Consider the following 3090-nt stretch of genomic DNA (forward strand, 5'->3'; position numbering starts at 1 on the left):
GGCCAGGCATGGTGGATCAAGCCTGTAATCCCAGCATTTTGGGAGGCCAAGGCAGGTGGATCACCCAAGATCAGGAGTTCAAGACCAGCCTGGCCAACATAGCGAGACCCCGTTTCTACTAAAAGTACAAAAAATTAGCCAGGCATGGTGGCAGGTACCTGTAGTCCCAGCTACTCTGGAGGCTAAGGTAAGAGAATCACTTGAACTCGGGAGGCGGAGCCTGCAGTGAGCCAAGATTGCGCCATTGTGTGTGTGTGTGTGTGTGTGTTTTGAGACAGAGTCTCGCTCTGTCGCCCAGGCTGGAGTGCAGTGGCACAATCTCAGCTCCCTGCAGCCTCTGCCTCCTGGGTTCAAGCAATTATCCTGCCTCAGCCTCCTGAGTAGCTGGAACTACAGGCACCTGCCACCACACCCAGCTAAGTTTTGTATTTTAGTAGAAACGTGCTTTCGCCATGTTGGCCAGGTGGGTCTGGAACTCCTGGACTCAGCTGATCCGCCCGCCTCGGCCTCCCAAAGTGCTGAGATTACAGGTGTGAGCCACTGCACCCAGTCTAACAAGTATATTTTTTAAGATTAGAGATGGAGTCTCACTGTCACCCAGTCTAGAGTGCAATGGTGCAATCCTAGCTCACTGCAGCCTCATACTCCTGGGCTTAAGGGATTCTCCTGCCTCAGCCTCCTGAGTAGCTAGGACTACAGGCACATGCCACCACACCCAGCTATTTTTTTTTTTTTAGAGATGGGGTCTCGCTATATTGCCCAGGCTGTCCTGAACTCCTGGCTTCAAGCAACACCCCTCCCTCAGCCTCCCCAAATGCTGGGATTACAGGCATGAGCCACCATGCCCACGCCCCACCCCTCTTAGCCAACTCTACCTGTATATATATATACATATATATATATGTATATAAGCCAGATATGGTAGATAGCCCATGCCCATAATCCCAGCTACTCAGGAGGCTGAGGTGGGAGGATTGTTTCAGCGCAGGAATTTGAGGCTGCAGTGAACTATGATCACGCCACTGCAATCCAGCTGGGGCAACAGAGTAATCCCGTCTCTAATAATAATAATAATATGTAAAATAAAACATATGTACTATTCATTAAGTGGAAGTGGATCATCACAAATGTTGGTTGAGTAGGCTGAGGAGGAGGAGAAAGAGGAGGGGTTGGTCCTGCTGTCTCAGGGCAGAGGCGGTAGAAAATCTGCTTAAGCTGGGCGCAGTGGCTCACACCTGTAATCCTAACACTTTGGGAGGCTGAGGCGGGCGGATCACCTGAGGTCAGGAGTTCAAGACCAGCCTGGCCAACATGGTGAAACCTCGTTTCTACTAAAATACAAAATTAGCCAGGTGTGGTAGCACATGCCTATAATCCCAGCTACTTGGGAGGAGGCTAAGGCAGTAGAATTGCTTGAACCTGGGAGGCGGAGGTTGCAGTGAGCCAAGATCACACCACTGCACTCCAGCCTGGGTGACAGAGCAAGACTCTGTCTCAAAACAAAATAAATATGCTTAAAAGTGGACTTATGTAATTAAAATTAATGTTGGTCAAGGTTCAACTGTATAAATAAGTAAGCTAGGTAGGGTACATTAGATGGTGATGTACTGTAGGGAAAAAATGGATCTGGGGAAAGCAGTTTGGGAGTGGGAAGGGTGTCTACAATTTTTTTTTTTTTTTTTTTGAGACAGGGTCTCACTCCGTTGCCTAGGCTGGAGTGCAGTGGCTCGACTGTAACTCACTGCACCCTCAAGCTCTTGGGCTCAAATGAGCTTCCTGCTTGGCCTCCCGAGTGGGTGGGACTATAGGCATGTGCTACCATGTCTGGCTAATTTTTTATTTTTTTATAGAGACAGGATCTTATTATGTTTCCCAGACTGTTGTTGAACTCCTGGACTTAAGCAATACTCACTCCTTGGCCTCCCAAAGTGCTGGGATTACAGGCATGAGCCACATTGCCTTTTTTTTTTTTTTTTTTTTTTAGATGGAGTCCCACTCTGTCACCCAGGCTGGAGTGCTGCAGTGGCGTGACCTTGGCCCCCTGCAACCTCTGCCTCCAGGTTCAAGTGATTCTCCTGGCTCAGCGTCCTGAATAGCTGGGATTACAGGCACCTGCCCCTGTTGAAGGGGCCCCATAGGTTGCAAATTAACAATGATAACCCGTAAGTCATGCAAAAGTCTCCATTTGCCAGACCTTTTGGGAAGAGCCAATGTTACGGGTAGGGGAGGTATAACAGTGGCCATTACTAGAAAAGGGTTTGTTGTTTACATAATTCATCAAATTCTGCCCTCCAGAGGAGGTATTAACTGGTGTTTAAAGTTGTTTTTGCTAGCATTGACCAGTCCCATGGAGTCATACAGAAGTTGTCTGCTATGGCCTCAATTAATCCTTTTGTAAATGGGCTAGCAGCTCTGTTTTCTCTAATGCTTTTTCTTATCTCTTTATAAGCACCAAAATAAATGGGTTAATGTAACTGATTGCCTTGTCAATCTTGCATTACCAGGCAGGCTAAGAGCTCCCCTTCTAATGCCACTTGCCTAAGATAGGGTCCCATAGCTGTAACATATCCCTTGTCTTTTTTCCAATTTATTGGAGGAGGGGGCTCAGGTATTTTTGCCTGGTGATAGCAGGGCTGAGGGAGAGGGAGGCGGTTAGGAAGGTGGCGGTTTCTTCTCCCTTCCCTTTTTAGGCTCTTCTATGTAGAGCGGGGCCAAAGCAGCCCTAACGCCCATAACATTAGAGATGTTACTGGGACCCGTTACCCTTGTGCATAATGTTAAGATTCCTTCTCACTTGTTCCCAGAGCTCTGCGTCTAGTGTGCCTTCTTCTGGGAATCATGGGTTATGGGAAACAACAGTTTGCATTAGGTCCCTTAATTAAGCCTGCGAAACCGAGGCTCCACTAGCTTTAAGCAGTCGTTTCAATACTTTTTTTTTTTTTTTTTGAGACGGAGTCTCGCTCTGTCGCCCGGGCTGGAGTGCAGTGGCTGGATCTCAGCTCACCTCCCGGGTTTACGCCATTCTCCTGCCTCAGCCTCCCGAGTAGCTGGGACTACAGGCGCCCGCCACCTCACCCGGCTAGTTTTTTG

Source organism: Rhinopithecus bieti, unplaced genomic scaffold, assembly GCF_001698545.2.
Source record: "Rhinopithecus bieti isolate Rb0 unplaced genomic scaffold, ASM169854v2 scaffold_33937, whole genome shotgun sequence".
Classification (NCBI taxonomy): Eukaryota; Metazoa; Chordata; class Mammalia; order Primates; family Cercopithecidae; genus Rhinopithecus; species Rhinopithecus bieti.